The 19,759-nt window shown below is 35.4% G+C and overlaps 3 long non-coding RNA genes across 4 annotated transcripts in view; 2 read left to right on the top strand and 1 right to left on the bottom strand.

Annotated features, from left to right (window-relative positions):
* Window positions 1–1,738: 1,738 nt before the first annotated feature.
* On the bottom strand, window positions 1,739–15,894 carry LOC141380252 (uncharacterized). The gene is made up of 3 exons (XR_015522485.1): window positions 15,730–15,894; window positions 15,603–15,655; window positions 1,739–3,221 (listed from the first exon to the last, which is right to left on the bottom strand). It is a non-coding gene; the product is annotated as an uncharacterized LOC141380252 (long non-coding RNA).
* LOC141380248 (uncharacterized) lies at window positions 3,176–8,899 on the top strand. Of its 2 annotated transcripts, none has more exons than XR_015522459.1 (2): window positions 3,176–3,230; window positions 7,363–7,465. It is a non-coding gene; the product is annotated as an uncharacterized LOC141380248 (long non-coding RNA). The 2 variants fall into 2 exon arrangements; XR_015522458.1 differs by lacking the exon at window positions 3,176–3,230 and adding an exon at window positions 5,694–6,208 and having other exon boundaries at window positions 7,363–8,899.
* The window catches only part of LOC141380247 (uncharacterized), a 54,390-nt gene continuing 44,783 nt past the window's right edge, over window positions 10,153–19,759 (top strand). The window contains exons 1-3 of the long non-coding RNA XR_015522442.1: window positions 10,153–10,256; window positions 15,624–15,694; window positions 15,817–15,892. This is a non-coding gene — a long non-coding RNA (uncharacterized LOC141380247). The remainder of the gene's footprint in view (window positions 10,257–15,623; window positions 15,695–15,816; window positions 15,893–19,759) is intronic.

Raw genomic sequence — 19,759 nt, 5'->3', positions numbered from 1 at the left:
TTCGTCATATCCTTTCCCTGTGAGATCGCTGATACACAATACATAGTCATCAACAATGTCACATTTGTATTTGATAAAATCTAACACAGTGTTGCGCTTGGGATATGTGTTTATTGTTTTCTGATAAGAGAAATAGTTTCATTTTAGACAGGCAATGCTGACTTGGCTTTTTAAACTGTAGGCCTATACTAAACTATTCACTGAGCTCAGTAAAATGTTCTTTGATAAGTTATAATAATCTTAATCATTTTACTGGCTGTGTCAGTTCACCTATTCTTTTTACACTTTTTACAAATGAATGTATAAGTAAGCATTCACAGAATTTTATTTTTAAATACTCTGATGACACAGCCATTTTAAGTTTACTTTATGAGAAGGATGATATTGGGGTTATATATCAGTCAGAAATTAGTCAGTTCATTGATTGGTGTGATAGAAATAAGCTAAAAATAAATACTAAGAAAACAGAAGAGATGGTATTTGACCCAAAGTGCATAGGTGACCATCGTCAAGTGGTTGTACATGATGATCCTATTACTCAGTCAGATACCTATAAGTACTTGGGCATTCATATAGACAGTTCTTTCACATGGAAAACACACATTGATTGGGTTTGTTCTCGTTTACGCCAGAGATTGTATTTTTTACGGAGGTTGCGTCTTTTTGGAGTCAACAAGAAGCTCATGATGCTGTTTTATAAAGCAGTTCTTGAAAGCATTGTCAGGTATGGCATTACAGTGTGGTTTGGCAACCTTTCTGTTTAGTGTAAATCTAAACTGATGCATCTCTTAAAGACAGCATGGAAAATTGTCGGGCACAATGAAAATTTTAATCCTCAAGTTTTATATGAGAACTGTGTCCTCAATCAGGTGGATAGGATTGTAAAGGATCCAACTCATTTTTTGTTTCCCCAGTACGAACTGCTTCCCTCTGGTAGAAGATATAGAGTCCCAAAGTGTAGGTTAAACCGTTACAAGAAATCCTTTGTACCTGTGTCAGTGGGTTTACTTAATAAGAGTATATCTTAATTGGCACCATAAATTTTGTAATTGTTGTATTTTCTACTGTTTTTTATTGCTTGTTTTAGTGAGTGTCTGCAGCAATATGGCGATGCCCAAAACAAATCTCCTGTCAAGGACAATAAAGTTTTACTACTACTACTACTACTATTAATCTGCTCAATAATTTGTTAAAGCCAAAACGAATGGTAAAATGCAGGTTATGGGGTAGTTTAAATAAATCAATAAAATATATTTTAATAGCCTATATAAATAAATTCAGGCCTAACATATTTGTAAATTAAATAAATACGTTATTGCTGTGGCTGTGTATAGTGCCCTCATGTGCAGCGCGAGCCTAATCTCATGAGGAAACGTAAGTATTTTACGTTTTGACAGTTTAGTGGCTAATTCGTACAAATTGGTACGAGTTCAGTCAGATGGAAATGTACGATTTTAAAAAGGAGGCGTGGCACCTAACACCACCCCTAACCCCAACCGTCATTGGGTGATGAGCAAATCGTACTTAATTGTACAAATTAGATCGTACAAATTCATACGAATTAACCACTAAATCAAAAAGTTACGAATTGCCGTGAGATTTTGTTGGCAGCGTGAGTCAACTGCTGCTGAGAGAGAGTGCTAGACAGCAAAGGAAATAATACATTTTTTGCATGTTGATTTATGTAAAATTGTGAATACATGTCTATAATCGCCCTGCAATAAAAAAAAATTCAATTCAATTCAATTCAGCTTTATTTGTATAGCACTTTTACAATGTAGATTGTGTCAAAGCAGCTTCACATAAATGGTCATAGTAACTGGAACAGTGTGGTTCAGTAACTGTAACAGTGTGGTTCAGGTTTTAGTGTTTAAGTTCAGTTCAGTTCAGTTTAGCTCAGTTCAGTGTGATTAAATCATTACTGAGAGTTCAAACACTGAAGAGCAAATTCATCGATGCGTAGCTCTACCAATCCTGAACCATGCGAGGCAGTGGCGACAGCGGAGAGGGAAAAAAAACTTCACCTGATGGGAGTGAAGAAAAAAAACCTTGAGAGAACCAGACTCAGTTGGGCACGACCATTTTAATTTCTCCGCTGGCCAAAAGTCTTGTGCAGAACTTCATTCGTCGTGGTTTAGGCTGGAAGATGGCCTCAGCGAAGATTCGTCTGTCCCTGGAGCGTCGCTGGAATCAGACTCATGTTCTCCACTCCCCACGACCATCAGCGCAGCAGCAGCTCAGGATATGGCCTGGTCCCGGATATGGAATCCTTGGGATCATCACGTCGCTGGTCTTGGATCCAATCAGTGACTCCGCATAATCTGAGGACCTCGGGATGAGTATCCCCAGGTGAAAATAGAGAATAAAGAAAATAATTAGCGTAGCTGCTGTTCATAGTGTATATAAGCAAGATGCAGAAGCCTGTGTGGAACCCGCTAGGTGATGCATTGAGTGTATGCTTTACTAAACAGATAGGTCTTTAATCTAGTTTTGAACTCGGAGAGTGTGTCTGAGCCTCGGACGTTATCAGGAAGGCTATTCCAGAGTGTAGGAGCCATGAAAGAGAAGGCTCGACCTCCTTTACTTGATTTTGCTATTCTAGGTACTACCAGAAGCCCTGAATTTTGAGATCTTAAAGAGCGAGTTGGTTTGTAGCGAGACAGAAGGTTGGTTAGATAAACAGGAGCTAGATTATTTAGAGCTTTATAGGTGAGAAGTAATATTTTAAATTCAATACGAAACTTAACAGGCAGCCAGTGTAAGGAGGATAAAATTGGGGTTATATGATCATATTTTCTAGACCTGGTCAGAACTCTGGCTGCTGCATTTTGTACAAAATTTTGTATTTTGTCCTTTGAGTAGACTAGTCTAATTTTCAGTTCATGCTAAAGATGTATGTTGCTGCAGTCTGAAAGTGTCAAGTGATCAAGTGATGTTGATGTGAACAGCTGTAAAAAATCGAACTTGCAAATTGCTAACTCAAATCAAAATTGTAAGTTGGGTGGACATATTTTGAGCTCAGTGTTGAGTTTACTTTTAAAAATGAGTTAACTGAAGGTTTAAAACTGGTTTGTTCAATGAAAGTAAATACTTAAGTTGAGCAGACTTTACATTTTGAGTTCTTCACTGGATCATCTACTTCCCGTCTTTGCACATGCTCAGTCTGTCTTCGGGTGCCATTTTGCACGAGGTGTCCTCTCACCAGCAGCAGCTGCCATCTCCTGATTCAGGTAAGCTTTGTTTTAGCTTTATTATCCAAATTAATCTAAATAGCGTCCAAATCTAAGGTAAAATGTAATGTTATGTTCCCAAAAAACTAAGTTACATCGTGTGAAGATCATTTTTTGACAAGCTCGGGCTAACAAGCTAGCCACCTGTGAAGTTTGCTTCATTTGAAGGACTGTTTAACGTTAATTTGCTTCTTAAACTGGAGGGAAATGTAGTGAAATATTGTTGTTGCAAACAGACATATCTGAGCGGCCGGTCACCACTGTATTGTTAACCCTGTTGTGTCTGTATTAAAACAGCAATGCGATAACATTAAAACCACTTCAAAATAATATTTAGCATACCACTTTAAATATACAGTCACTAGTAGTGTACATATAGTATTCCAGGAGCTTGTGGTTTTTATGATTATTTATTTGGCATACATTAACCATTTATGAGTTAAGTAACATGTATGTATGCATTAATTAAATCTTCTCTTTTTATGTTTGCAATATTTATTTTATATTGTGCTTTTTAAAAACATCAGTTTAATTTATGAAAACAATTTGACCTGCAATGTTACGTTTTTATTTACTTTTTTATAGGTTTGGAATGCAGTGTAAGTTTTGCAAATTTGTAAACAGTAGCTGAGAAGTTACACTACAGACTACATCACTATCAAGGAGCATCCTGGCAGCAGCCTTGTTTGTTCGCAGACTGCTTCTGCACTTTAAAGACTGTAGGTCAGGGGTCTCAAACTCGCGGCCCGCGGGCCATTTGCGGCCCTCAGTGCAATATTTTGTGGCCCGCGCCGACCGCTGTACACTGACAGAATCAGCGGAGCGGGGAGAGAGAGTGCTCCCCGCTCCGCTGATTCTATCCGTACACAGCGGTCACTGGCATTCCCTGCCCGCCGTGTAAACAAAGGGGCGAGGATGCCGGTAACATCACCACGCACCCCGCCCTTTTGTTAGACGCTGTGACGGGCGGGAAGTGTGGAGGGGCGTTGTCGCGCGCGTTCTGATCAGCTGTGTTGTCGCGCGCGTACTCAAGAGTGGTGTTATCGCGCGCCTACTGAAGGGCGGGACCGAGGGTGTGTCGCGTCGCGGGGGCACTTTTGATCATTTTGGAAGGGCACTTTCTATGCAAAACTAAAAAGGGCATGTGCACTGCACAGGTTGAGCCCTATGTGTGCACGTGCCTGCCCTGCATCTTATATATATTATAGGTAGATACAGACTGGTACAGACAGGAGTAGGGTGGGGATGTTTTATTTATACAAATATACGCCTTTTTTTAGGTGAGGGAATGGAAGTTTTGAGTGAGTTCCCCCACTTTTTTCCCTAGGACTTCAATAAGTCAAAGTACAGGTCTAGACTTAATGATGATCATCTTCAAGCCATACTGAGGGTCTCAACTGCTTCCACTCTAAAGCCAAATGTGGTTCAGATTTGTGAGAAGAAGCGCTGTCAAGTTTCTGGCAGCAAGGAGTAGGCAAAAGATGCCATGTTCAGAAGAACTGTTCATAATCTTCACTCAATGTTCTATTAATGTTCAGGACACTTCATGTTCAGAAGAAATAATTAAAACTGTTAATAATGACATTTGAGGACTTTTTTTTGTGAAATCCCTTATGCGGCCCAGCCTCACCCAGACTTTGCCTCCTGCGGCCCCCAGGTAAATTGAGTTTGAGACCCCTGCTGTAGGTGCATTAAAATCACATTTGACATTAGCACATTAACAGTCTGCTGCAGTTACTGACTATTTGATTTTTTTAACCTCCTGTAGCTGATGTCCGAAAACAGTGGCCTGCATGTTTTTGGGAGTTTAGGCAAGTTTGCATTTGAGATTATTTATTTCAAAATGTATAACCCTTGTTCACAAATCATACTATTCATATTTTTATGGTCTGTTTGTAGGTCTATGCTGAGGTTTACAGGATTACTCAAACCAACCTCAAAGATACCTTCTCTTTTTCGGATGAATACGCTATCAAGTTTTATGGATCATGTGGTGGGCGATATGGAGAGATAATAAGGGCGCCCTGGACCAACTGGACAATCAAGTAATTATTTAGCATTCAATCATATCACTGATTAAAGGGGGGCATATTAAACTTTATGGAGTTTACCATGGAGTTTCTCTTTTTGTGTGCAATATTGGAATTCATGCAGGTAATTAATCTTTGAAGTTACAAAACAGTTTGTTCCCTAAAAGAAAAGTTTGTAGCACTGTTTTCACCTCTGTAAAGGATGCTACATTTTCATCACTTAGGGTGCTTTCACACCTGTGAATCGATTCAGTTGTTCCGAAACAGAGATTACAATTGTTACATTGTTGCTCTTTGCTCTTGGAGCGGTTCGCTTTCACACTGCAAAGTTTCTAATCGGACCAAAAGAGCTAAAACAAGTCACATGCGAGTAAACTCTCCTCACATTGGTCAGAGTGTCAGGGTTTATTTTGCAGCGTCCCGCTCAGCTGTCAGGAGAGGTGGTGGTTTGGTGGTGATTGACAGGGTGCGCGCGGCGTGTCTGAGGAGAGACACGGTGGGGAGGGGTGAGAAGGGTGCGCGACGATGCCTATTTGAGGACTGGGAGAGAGACGCGAGATTACCGGGAGATCATCACTCGTTTGCGGGCATCCGGAGACTCGCGAAACTTCCCGCCCTACTCATAATTCTCTCTTCATATAGCCGTAAGCCTATTACATATCCATAAAACACTGTGATATAACCGCGCTAGGATCGTTTGCTTTCTCACTGCAATTGAACCGCTCCAGGGTTCGTTTCAATCGAGCTGAGACCACCTCATTCAAGCGATCTCGGAGCGATTACTTTGGCGCGGAACAGAGCGCGATTGCCCTGTTCACATATGCCAATCGAACCGCGCTAACTGGGCAAACGAGACACGTTCCGAAACAAAAGTGTAGGTGTGAAAGCACCCTTAGTCTTTAGTAGAACAACCATGACTGAGTCCGGCTGACCAGGGAGTGAAAACAGGTGCTGCAACAATAATTATAAAGCAAATTTCATTTTTAATAATTAAAACATGTTGGGAATTTCTGATCAAAATGACTAACCTGTGAATAACCATAATTAATGCCCTTCAATTGTAAAGTGGTGCCACCTGTCATCTCTCAGGGTCTGAGCATCTGGTTTAATGTGACAATAGCTAATGACCTATGGCAAGCCGTTTTAACTTTTATTCTATAGCCTGTACTAGTATCTATTGTCTTGTTACTAGTACTTATATTTTAGATACTAGTATCTTTTCCATTAAGTACTAGTACTTATTTACTAGATACTAGTACTTATTTATTAGTTACTAGTACTTATTTATTAGATACTAGTACTTATTTATTAGATACTAGTACTTATTTATTAGTTACTAGTACTTATTTATTAGATACTAGTTCTTATTTATTAGATACTAGTACTTATTTATTAGTTACTAGTACTTATTTATTAGATACTAGTACTTATTTATTAGATACTAGTACTTATTTATTAGATACTAGTACTTATTTATTAGATACTAGTACTTATTAAATAGATACTAGTTCTTATTTATTAGATACTAGTACTTATTTATTAGATACTAGTACGTATTAAATAGATACTAGTTCTTATTTATTAGTTACTAGTACTTATTTTAATAGTGACTAGTAACTATTCTGTTGTTACTCGTAATAAATTAAAAATTTTCCCATTCATTTCTATGGGATCTCTAATTGAGACATCAACTATTCAGTTTTGACTAGTATGTATTCCAGCTGTGACTAGTGCATATTTTTATCTACTAGTAGTTAATTATTAGGTACTAGTTCCTATTACTGAGATGCTACTACCTAATTAATAGATACTAGTACTTATGTATTAGATACTAGTCCTTATTCATGTAGAGTTGATGCTTAACGGATAATCAATTCACTATTTGCTAATGCTTAATAAATGATTCATTATTAGAAAAGTGTTACCTGAAAAGTTTTATAAATAGAAGGTATATAAATGACTGTGTTACTGACATTACTACCTTCAGTTTCCAAATTAAGTTGCTTTGCCTTTGCTTTTTTTTACCTTGCTTTTTGGAGATGTTTGTGATTTAGCAGTAAAAATAGTTATTCATCCTCTTTTTATGTTTCTTTTTACTGCAGGACACAGAGCCAGAAGATATTTGCGCAAAAGAGATGGAGATGGACATCCTTAGCACTGTTGAAGATGATGTTGCCACTCTTCAGACCAACCTAAATGTAAGGTGCCTGTCTGTGGTTCTGGAAGAGCAAATCGTGCTGGAAAAGATCTTCCGACAGCTGTTGTTCTCCTCTTTGGTTTGATTAATTTCCTCATTATGAACTACCCCAAAGAACTGAAACACATCTTTGAAACTATTCAGAAAGTGTTTATTGGCCTTGATCCTCAGTGCTCAGCAAGAGTCCAGTCTTTCAAAAACAAAATGCATTTGTTTGTACACTGAAATTGTGTTACTCTTGGTGTTGTCACGAAACTTTAATTCAGTTTTGATTTTACATTTTCAAATTTTAAAAACATCCATTTCCCACCAATTGATAGATTGGCTGTTGTGTTCAAGAACTCAACATAAATGACTGTGATTGGCTGAGAAGTTCACCATTTCACTGCTCTTCACTGATGTTCATGGAGTGCAAACACAGATACACACACACACACACACACACACACACAAACTGGAGTGTTTCAAAACGTCGCATAGTTGATCCATCAGCGTAACACTTGTGTCAGCTTATACACTGACCAGTTGATCAATGTGAAATTCTTAAGTGTCCCTGTGTCTGTGGTTCCACTCAGTAAACAGCAGTGAGTTTGGTGAACTGATGATCTTCACGCCCAATCAGTGTTTTCTGTTGAGCATGTGAACACAATGGCAATATAACAGTGTTTAAAACATGGTCAACAACGCTCAAATGTTAGCAGGAAATGGACGTTTTTAAAATTATAGAACTGATGGGTAACAAAATTAAAATATCGTGACAAAACTAATTACTCTTTGTTACGATAACCAGCGATCATTCTCTGGAGATCGCTGGTTTCCTCTATCATCATTCACTTCACTTCCCCATTCCCCAGGACTACATTTTCATACATGCACTTCTCCCAATCACGCACGCCTGGTCATTCATCTTCCTGATTACATCACCAGCTGAAACCTGTCACAGACTGAGATTTCACACAGTATTTAAGCAGCACACAGACTGATTCACTTTGCCAAGTCTTGTTTACTGTTTGGTGACATTTCTACGCGTTTCTCCCTGTCTTGTTTCTCCGTGTCTGAATCTAGCATTGTATCCTATGTATCCTGTGTAGCCGCCTGCCTTTCGACCTTTTGCCTGTTTACTGACTTCGACTCTGGATTTGCCCGCATATGCCTGTTCATACCTGTTTTGACTATTGCTTGCCTGACCATCGATTAAACCTGCATTTGGATCTTACCTTCAGTTGTTTGTATCAATTCCATTCACAACACTCTTGCACTTTGAAAATAATGTTGATAGTGCAAGCATTTTAAATATTTCTTTTGCTTAACTCGAGCACTTAAAAGGCAATATAGGATTTGAGGATTTACCTTTTTGTTGCCTCTTTTCCTTCTCTGGACTGCAGTACATTTCATTTGGACAGAAAGCCGTTTGCAGAATTGTCAATAAATATATTCTTTGATATTGTGTTTTATAGTGTGTTTTGTAATCTCTTAACTTCATACTTAGAGTCATACAGGTATTTGTTTGAGAAGCGCAGATATAAGATTTCCATCAAATTATGAATTAAAAGATAAAGATTAAATCAACTTAAAAAATGAAGGCAACCAGCTGCACAGCTTTGAGTTAACTGAACTTCTGTTAAGTTGTGCCAACTCATTTCTTACAGTTTACTCAACCCCTGTTTAATTTTAGGCAAACTCATAATGACGAGTTAGATGAACTTAGGCTTGAAAGTTGTCGTGACTTAAACCAGCCATTTCAGTCAACTTAAAAAAATAATTTGGCACAACTTCAACCACTGAAGTTGAGTAAACTCAAAATTTCTTTGCAGCCGGTTGCTTTAAAATTTTAAGTTTACTCAACTTTTTATTTTTTACAGTGTGTCAAATAATTTTTTAATTCATTATTTGCATCCTTTTGTTATTAATAATGATGATTAAAAATAATACTATTAATTTTATTCACCAATGTAATTGAAACATGTAATGGGTCTACATTAACAGGAAACGAGCTAAATATTGTCTTTAAAATCGTCATAGGTCTCAGCTCTCAGCGATATCTTTGCCCGATATTGTCTATTGGCGCACAACCCTAGTATAAAGCTGTAGAAATACAGTATAAATGTGTAACACTGTGTAACAAATATTATTTTATGCTAGCTAGTGCTATGCCAGCCTGATCTAATGAGGAAACGTAAGTATTTTACATTTTGCTATTTTAGTGGCTAATTTGTACGAATTCATATGAGTTCAGTCGTTCGAAAATGTACGATTTTTAAAAGGAGGCGTGGCACCTAACCCCAACCGTCATTGGGCGATCAGCAAATCGTAGCAAATTGTACGAATTAGATCGTACGAATTCATACGAATTAGCCACTAAATCAAAAAGTTACGAATTGCCGTGAGATCGTGTTGGCTATGCTACTAACATAGACATGAATAAAACACAATGTGTGCTGTGTAATTCAATAAGTAAAATGATTAATTATGCTGACTTCCAGCCGGAATCATACTCTATTTGCAACACTTTGTGAATGAATCAGTATTAAGCTGACAACCTGTAGTATACTTTAGTGTTTACCGCAGTAAATTGTGGTAGTAGAATATATTCTATATTACTTAGGTGTACAAAACAACAGTATTTAGTCGTATGTTATTACTATAGTCGTTGTGTTAACGTGCTGACTATGTTGCTATGGTAATTCAAGTACATATTCACAAACACTAGTATTTACTATAAATTGCTGTAGTATTTCTTCGTGTGGGTTGTCTGCTCGTCATCCATCACCCCGGGCTGCAGACAGGACTGTGTGTGAGGTGAGATTTGAGCCTCCGCAGGTCGAGTTTGTCCCGGGACTGTCATTTCTGTCAGAGTCGGTGTCAGTCTGGCGTTTCTGAGGTAATCGGCGGTAATCACGGGCTGTCAACAAACGTCACAATAACGGCACACTGACAGCGGCCTCCCATTGAGAGACTCGCAGATTAATGAAAAGAAAACAGCGTCGCCCTGTTGGAGTTGCTGTGTGGCGAAACTTCTGTCAGTTTGTTTTTGTTAACACTCTGTCTGCGGCGCCAAAACTGAATCACACCCTTGATAATCAATGAGCGTCTGAACTTGAAGAGCCAGTTGCTGCACGTCTTATTTCTGCTTATGACGAGAAATATGGTCCGGTTTTAATATTGTGTTTTGTTTGAAACTGAACGATAAATTATGACAAGACTTTCGTTTGTAAGTATAACACTTGGTTGAAGAAAAAAAAATGTATATAATCTTGAAGGTTATATTAAATAACTATATTAAATTTTTAATCAATAAATATCAATGTTTATTGCATGTTTATGTTTAGACTATAGTAGTTTTAAATATACATATATTTTGATCATTGGAGTTTAAAATGTAAAGTTTGCATGAAGGAATGAAGATCAATACACGTTCAGACAAAGAAAGAAAGTTTATGTTGGGAAAACAAATGATTTAAAAAACTTTTGGATAATTGAATTAATTATTTAGGCAAAATTGTTGATGTTTGTGGTGAAAAATTATCCTTAAATTGAGTAAAATCATTTATTGTCAAACTACCGCTATCTATCTATCTATCTATCTATCTATCTATCTATCTATCTATCTATCTATCTATCTATCTATCTATCTATCTATCTATCTATCTATCTATCTATCTATCTATCTATCTATAAACTGTTTTTATCTATCTATCTATCTATCTATCTATCTATCTATCTATCTATCTATCTATCTATCTATCTATCTATCTATCTATCTATCTATCTATCTATCTATCTATATGTCTGTCTGTCTGTCTGTCTGTCTGTCTGTCTGTCTGTCTGTCTGTCTGTCTGTCTATCTATCTATCTATCTATCTATCTTTATGTCTGTCTATCTATCTATCTATCTATCTATCTATCTATCTATCTATCTATCTATCTATCTATCTATCTATCTATCTATCTATCTATCTATCTATCTATCTATCTATCTATCTATCTATCTATCTATCTATCTATCTATCTATCTATCTATCTTTCTATAAACTGTTTTTATCTATCTATCTATCTATCTATCTATCTATCTATCTATCTATCTATCTATCTATCTATCTATCTATCTATCTATCTATCTATCTATCTATCTATCTATCTATCTATCTATCTATCTATCTACCAATATAAAATTTGAAAGTCTGGATTGTGGACCAACAATTAAAAAGAAAATCTGAACTTAAATAAAAAACCTTCCCTATATAACATTTTTTAAATAAATTGTTTTGTTATATTTTGCAAATCTTCACAATAAAGATATTTATTGGTTATTTTATTATATTCAATATTATGGTTATTTTATAATCCTTTTTATAGGCTATAATAGTTTTAAAAATATTAGTATTAGTATTCATATTATTTTGCATTTAATTATAAATGTCAATAAATGCATGGGTGTTTTTTTGACAAAAAAGGCCAGTAAACTTTCAGTGCAAGTGTAAAGTTTATGTTTATTGAAAGAACGACAGAAAGAAAGAAAGAAAGAAAGAAAACATTGTTCCCCACTGTAAATATAAAGGCAATATGGTTATTGTAAAAATCATGTCATTACAATTCAAGTTTAAGAAACAAAGTATATGTTGGAAAAGTATAATAGCATAAAACATTTTTTTCGGGGATAATAATAATTAATTATTTAGGCAAAATTTACATACAGTGCTCAGCATGTATACGTTTACCCTTCACAAATCTCTCTTTTAAATTCATATTTTAATAGGAAACTATACAATATTATTTTTGTGCACATACATTAGTCTGTATAGAAGCCAAATCCAGAGCTTATCTAACAAAATAACTTACAATAACAGTCAGCCAAATGTATCTGTTACAGAAAAATATTAAATACAAATTTTCAAAAGAGGAAAAATTAAAAGCACAAAAGTTGTACAAATTAGTTGAAATTTTGTAGGTTGTAATTTATTTTTGCAACATTTTTATTTTGCTTGAATTTAATTGTATCATCATTCCATTTCTGAATATGTTTGGTGACTAAGATATTATTTTAATAAATATATATGTTTAATAAATCAGTTTTGTTTAAATGCACTAAAATACACTGCCTATATTCACGGAGAAATGGAAAAATATATACATTTTCTAAATGGGGTGTACTTAATTATGCTGAGCACTGTGTGTGTGTGTGTGTGTGTGTGTGTGTGTGTGTGTGTGTGTGTGTGTGTGTGTGTGTGTGTGTGTGTGTGTGTGTGTGTGTGTTTGTGTGTGTGTGTGAGTACAGTTGAAGTCAGAATTATTAGCCCCCCTTTGATTTTTTCCTTCTTTTTTAAATATTTCCCAAATGATGTTTAACAGAGCAAGAAAATTTTCACAGTTTGTCTGATAATATTTTTTCTGGACAAAGTCTTATTTGTTTTATTGCGGCAAGAATAAAAGCAGTTATTAATTTTTTAAACACAATTTTCAGCTATTTTTCCCCCTGATGGTTTGTCTACAGAACAAACCATCATTATACAATAACTTGCCTAATTACCCTAACCTGCCTAGTTAACCTAATTAACCTGGTTAAGCCTTTAAATGTCACTTTAATCTGTATAGAAGTGTCTTGAAAAATATCAAGTAAAATATAATGTACTGTCATCATGACAAAGATAAAATTAATCAGATATTAGAAATGAGTTATTAAAAATATTATGGTTAGAAATGTGTTGAAGAAATCTGCTCTCACCTAAACAGAAATTGGGGGAAAAAATAAACAGGGGTTCTAATATTTCAGGGGGGCTAATAATTCTGACTTCAACTGTATAAATATATACATACATATATATATATATTTTCACCACAAACAACAGCAATATATATTTTTTTACTTGAATAATGTAATTGAAGTTTAAAAATATCAGGATGTGCGACAATGTAAAATAAAATCTGAAATTAAAATAATTTTTATCAAAACTTTTAAATAAATTGTTTTGTTATGTTTTGCAAAATCATCTTAATCCTTACAATAAAGATTACTATTATGGCTATTTTATAATTATGTTTAGGCCATGATAGTTTAAAAATATGAATATTAAAATTCATAATATTTTGCATTCAATAATACATGTCTGGGTGTTTTTGTGACAAAACAAGGCCAGTCGGTTTCTAATGCAAGTGTAAAGTTTATGTTTATTGCAAAGGAAAGAAAGCAATAAAGAAAAAGTATTGTTCTCCACTGTAAATATAAAAGCAATATTGTTGGTTATTGTAAAAATTACATCATTTGGCACAGTAAAGCACAATTAATAAAAGTTGCATCAAGATCAAGGTCAAATTTATTGTCTCCCGTAGGAGAAATTTGTTTTAGAAAAACAGGTTTTGCTGTAAATATAGACACCAACAAGACACATATAACATACATACACATTAAAAAATCTAGTCCTAAAATACCTTCTAATATATTGACCTTATTCTCCACAGACGAGCGGGCGCTGCCATTTGAATCTTTTTGGCACGAGACTTCCGGTCACATTCACTTCCATTCATTTTTAGACATTAAAAACTGCTCGTTTCACTGTTTGATGTTGCAAACTGATATTTCCTTGTTATATTATTCTACTTGGTCTGTATAGTCATGCAAACATTTGTTTGTAGAGCAAGCAGTTTGACCGTTTTTTTTGCCGTTTATTATTTCTTGTCATTTCTCCCATAGACGACTGAAACGGAAGTTCTAAGACAATCGCGAAAACAGGCGCACTTCCGCATTTTAGAATAAGGTCAATATGACTCCATAAAATCAATATTCATGATTATGTTGAGTTTATATATTATTTGAAATATATAATACAAACATTTAAACCAAGAATTTGTGCAGTATGATTTAAGAATATAAACTCTGGGTGTGTGACAAGTAAAAATAAATTAACATGTAAGTAAGTTAAAAAAATAAAATAAATAAAACTAGGTAAAGATTTTCAAATAAAGAATAAAATGTATTTGTAAAAAGAAAGATATGTTGGAGCTTCACGTGTGCATCTTCAAAACTTATAAAAGATTGCAAAAAGTTTTATTTTCATCTGACACAAATCTACATTTCTCCAGCAATAGTATAGTAGTTTTAAATATACATATATTTCGATCATTGGAGTTTAAAATGTAAAGTTTGCATGAAGGAATGAAGATCAATACACGTTCAGACAAAGAAAGAAAGTTTATGTTGGGAAAACAAATGATTTAAAAAACTTTTGGATAATTGAATTAATTATTTAGGCAAAATTGTTGATGTTTGTGGTGAAAAATGATCCTTAAATTGAGTAAAATCATTTATTGTTAAACTACCGCTATCTATCTATCTATCTATCTATCTATCTATCTATCTATCTATCTATCTATCTATCTATCTATCTATCTATCTATCTATCTATCTATCTATCTATCTATCTATCTATCTATCTATCTATCTATCTATCTATCTATCTATCTATCTATCTATCTATCTACCAATATAAAATTTGAAAGTCTGAATTGTGGACCAACAATTAAAAAGAAAATCTGAACTTAAATAAAAACCTTCCCTATATAAAATTTTTTAAATAAATTGTTTTGTTATATTTTGCAAATCTTCACAATAAAGATATTTATTGGTTATTTTATTATATCCAATATTATGGTTATTTTATAATCCTTTTTTCAAGGCTATAATAGTTTAAAAAATATTAGTATTAGTATTCATATTATTTTGCATTTAATAACTATCAGCAATAGTATTTTAAGAATATTTCATAGACGTCTCCTAACCTTCTTCACTCAAATGTTCAACTTTTCTGCTTCTGCGAGGCCTCTATAGGTGTCAGGTCAGCTTTAATATAATCTACGGTTGCTACAATAAGACAAAAGTCAACAATAAGCAGGCCATTTATCGGCACGGACAATATCCCCCTTCAAAATCCCTCAATAGACATGTCATGGGAGGGAATGAAAAACGGATTTCAAAAGTATGCAGCAAATCTAGTTCACAACAAACAAGTACGTTTCCCGCTTGGCAGCTGCTTTTTTTTGTTGTTGTGCTAATTACCTTTAAGCTTCCTTTTCTCTCTCTCATACTATGAATAGTCGTGTTTGAACAGGATAAACCTGTGAGGGCTAGTGAAATATTAAAAGGAGTCTTACCTTTTTCCTTCTCTGCCACAGAAAGATAAATACCTGCAGGGTGTCCTTTGTACCTGGGAAGCGTAACACATGCTCACTCTGAGCAAGCTACGGTAGGGTTTGATGCATGCTTTTCTGATGTCCTCACCCTTTCAAATGCCACTTCAAATGCGCCTCGCAACTCAGCTTGTCATAATATTTATATTATGCCTGCTTTGCTTTCTGCTCCGCGCAGTTTTCTCTGGCCTTTCCCCGGCGGCACGCACGACAGCTCAATACCAAGCCTGAATGCAGAAATGACCCAATAAGCTGTGAGTGTTTCCAGCGTTATGTGTGTGTGACATTTGCAGCAAAAACGTGAAAGAGGAATTCAACAGTGTTGATGTTGAATGCATGCTGAAACATCTGTTAATATTCTACAAAGTGAAGTTTATTCATAAACTAATTTCGAGAGGATCACGCGCTTATGATTTATCACTTCCAGTCTCGCATTTGCTAATCACTAATCTTCCAATCATATGAGCCCTAAGGCACCATAAATAGTCTAAGTTTCCAGTTCACTTTATCTTCGTTTGGAAGAAACCCCCCTCCTCCCCTATTCTCCTCCTTTACCTGTAATTGGGCGGCACGGCGGTCCAGTGGTTAGCACTGTGAACCACACAGCAAGAATACTGCCGGTCCTAGTTCGATAGGACCGGTGAGTGTTTCTGTGGGGAGTTTGTATGTCCTTCCCGTGTCCGCGTGGGTTTTCCCCGGGCTCTCCGGTTTCCTCCCACCATCCAAAGACATTCAACATACTTAACAATCAAGCTGGTCTAATTCCTTACGTTCCCTTAGCTACAGCGGCAGGGGAGTTCTGAGATCCACCGAGCTCAGGCTCCCTTCTTGCTCTGCCAACGGGAGGAAGCCCCGGGCTCGAGGAGCCCTTGAGCTCGGGGCTCTCTCCCGGGACAGCATGCCAAATAAGCTTTGTAAATCATCAGCTAAGTGTGAACTCTTGAAACAGCTATCCAGAGAGATAAGGGATCAAAGAAATTTCAATCTGTTAATCTGTTTTATATTTTAAATGACAGAAATAAACATGTGCTACGGATGTGACTAAAAAGTATGCAAGTTTAAGGTGTACAATATACTTTGCAGAAATTCTGTAAATTAACAAGAGTATCTTAAGAAGTCTTATTAAAATGTCTTAAAGGGCACCTAGGTTACCCCTTTTTTCAGATTTAATATAAGTCTTTTGCGTCTCTAGAATGTGTATATAAAGTTTCAGATCAAAACACCCATCAGATTTTTCATTATACCTTTTACACTGCAAAAAATGCTTTTCTTGCTTAGATTTTTTGTCTTATTTCTAGTCTAAATATCTAAAATTTCTTATATTAAGAAGCATTTTCTAGACAAGCAAAACAAATTGTCTTGTTTTGAGAAATAAATTGCCAATATTAAGTGAGTTTTTCCTTAAAACAAGCTAAATAATCTGCCAATGGGGTAAGCAAATTAATCTTGTTTTTTCTTTTGACATAAGATTATTTTGCTTATCCCATTGGCAGATTATTTTGCTTGTTTTACGGAAAAACTCACTTAATATTGGCATATTATTTCACAAAACAAGACAGTATGTTTTGCTTGTCTAGAAAATTCTTCTTGATTTAGGAATTGTTAGATGTTTGGACTAGAAACAAGACAAAAAATCTAAGTAAGAAAAGCATTTTTTGCAGTGTACAAGATGCTGCTTTATACTGATTTCCAGCAGGGGGTGGTTTTGTCGTACTGCGCCTTTAAGCCGAGTCTTTCCCGCCCACTATTTCTACATGCCTCCTCCCTCAGCTGCGTCAGACAACAGACAGACTTAAAGGAAGAAGGTCTCACGTAGCGTTTGTGAGATACTACAGTAAGAATTAACCTTTACTAATCAGTATTGTGAAGTTGCATTAATGAGTCACACACAATATCGTTACAAAGGCGCACACATACACACACACACACACAGATACACACGCAGGCAGACAGACAGAGCGCGCTTAGCTTAGTTAAGGCTAACCTCCAGTGCTGTGTGGATATCTGTTACGCTAATGTACAAAATAAACCTGATTTAACTTCCACAAACCGGGATTGAAGCGTCTTCTTTTATAATTGTTCTGACACGCGGCTGTGCTGATGAAGTAAAGCTGAAGTAGAACGCTGTAATTAATTACACACATACTCTGTTTTAAAACACTTTAAACATGTGAAACTTACTCTTAATCACATTTGATGACGATTGCTGATCCTAGCGAACAGAACAGACCTTTTATTCCCGGTTGCTTTGCGTATGTCTGCCTGGTCTTGTTGACATATACACGCGACTACCGGAACATGTTAATGCGCGCAGCTGTCAATCAATTCGGTGGGCGGGGGGATCGCACACCTACATAATGGTGCGATCGATTTGAAAACAGCTCCAATTGGCCGACCCTTTTTTTTGTAGTTAAATTGAAAAAAAAGGACTGGGTGTGTTCATATCACCCCAGTATGACGGTCTATACACTATACCAACACACAGATCTGTCCAAACAGCTTGAAAAGTAGATTTTTTACCATAGGTGCCCTTTAAATTTCAAAAACTAAATTTTAGGCCTTTAAAATCACTGAAATATTGTGTTGTAGGTCTTAAATAAGTTTAAAGGGGTGGTCCATGGCGTATTTTTAAGCCTTGTTTGTGTTTATGGGGTGCAAAGCAATGTATGCTCGAGCTTCATTTGTAGATTTTTTTACATTTGTCCTACTTTGATTATATACAGCTATTCGGCTAACACGAAAATGACTGTCATGTTTCCTAGTTCCTTTGAAAACCCGCCCTCAAGAGGCTCTGATTGGTCAGCTAACGTAATGTGCTGTGGTTCGCAGATCAGCTCCACATCACTAGGAAGCGTCACTGTTATAACAGGCTGCGCCTCGCCTTGATTGCATTGTAAATGAGAGCAGGCGTCTGCAGTAAGAGGAGGGCTCAAAAATTACACCAGAAGTCGGACACTTCCTGAATCTCGCTGTGCCACCTGGACGTTACTAGTGGCGGAGATCGCGTCACATTTTTTATTTACTGACGAATGACCTCATAAAAAAATACTATGGTGATTTATAGTAAATATTATAGCGTTTTTGAACATGTTTATTCAGTATTGGTTCAAAAACACAACAGTATGCATATATAAATAGTATAATAAATAAATTTATATATACATACATAAATAGTATACATATATAAATAGTATTTTTTAATGTGGGAGTGGATGCAATTGAAATATCACTGGTTTTACAAAAATATTAAATAAATTTTTAGATTAAAGAAAATAATTATTTAATGTCTCTCTTGCTCTTGCGGCTGTGCGCTCAAAATTAACGATGAATGCAAAACAAGTTCTCTGACATTTTAGTAGATTTAGAAACGCCGGCCGGATGCAAAAAAAAGTGCGGGTCTGCAGAGCATGTGAATAAGAAAAGAGAATGAAAACAAGCAGTACAAAACGGTTAAACAAGAGAAGATTTTCCACTACTTAATCGCTCGAGGATGTTTGTTTATATTGTCTGAATACAAAAAAATGTGTAAAGGATGATAATAATAGTAAAAAAAAAAAGTGTGTCACTAAATATACTTGAGCAGCCGTTAATATAGCTGGGCGGCTCGCTCAAGTCTATGTGTGGGAAGCACTGAGTTATTTCTTAGGGACATATTTTAATGTGTCAAAACAAGAAAACATACTTATATATACTTATAATAATAATAATAGTAAGTGGCTGCAGAATATTTGTACACCATTAGAATATATATTTGATTATTTATGAAATTGCCTCCACAATAAATATACTTAAAAATGTTAAACTTTTCATTTGAAAAAAAAAAACAAAAAAAAAAAACATTATGTTGAAAATAGAGTATACAACAAAAGTTGTCTTGTTTTGACACATTCAAGGATGTTGCTAAGAAATAATTCAGTGCTTCCCACACATAGACTGATATATTTAGTATCTATATTTATCTATATGTATCTATATTTAGTATAGATAGATCAGTATCACAGTATACACAGTATCTTTATATATTTACAGATACTATATATATATATATATTTAGTATATATCATAGATACTATATTTGTATATTATATTTAGTATATATTATACTATATTTAGTATATATT

The sequence above is a fragment of the Danio rerio genome, chromosome 22 (assembly GCF_052040795.2).
Source record: "Danio rerio strain M-AB ecotype USA chromosome 22, GRCz13ab, whole genome shotgun sequence".
NCBI classification, from domain to species: Eukaryota; Metazoa; Chordata; class Actinopteri; order Cypriniformes; family Danionidae; genus Danio; species Danio rerio.
The sequence above is the reverse complement of the archived record's forward strand: the minus strand, read 5'-3'. Positions and strand labels throughout refer to the sequence as shown.